This window comes from Arachis ipaensis, chromosome B07 (genome assembly GCF_000816755.2).
Source record: "Arachis ipaensis cultivar K30076 chromosome B07, Araip1.1, whole genome shotgun sequence".
Classification (NCBI taxonomy): Eukaryota; Viridiplantae; Streptophyta; class Magnoliopsida; order Fabales; family Fabaceae; genus Arachis; species Arachis ipaensis.
The window spans coordinates 32,506,629-32,506,972 of NC_029791.2; positions in this window are offsets into that span (position 1 = coordinate 32,506,629).

Sequence of the window (344 nt, forward strand, 5' to 3'; positions counted from 1 at the left end):
CTTCCAAGGTTACATACTTAGTTTCTTACATAGCCGACCCAGCCACCCATGTCAACTGAACCAAGAACAAGAAGCCTACCCGTTTTCTTTTTTTCTTCCCTTTTATCACAAACCTTATCTGACACACTACCTATTTCGCTGTCCTCATTTAGCTTATAATAAAATACATCTAACCAAACACGTTCACATCTAATTCTTCTTGTCGTTTTATTCATAATCCTTGGCCAATTTCAATTCCAACTTGTCCTCCACTTCACCCGTCCCCACAACTACCTTCAGACATCATTATTCCAGATATATTAATGTCTGTTAATACTTAATATCTATGTGACTGACATAGTGAC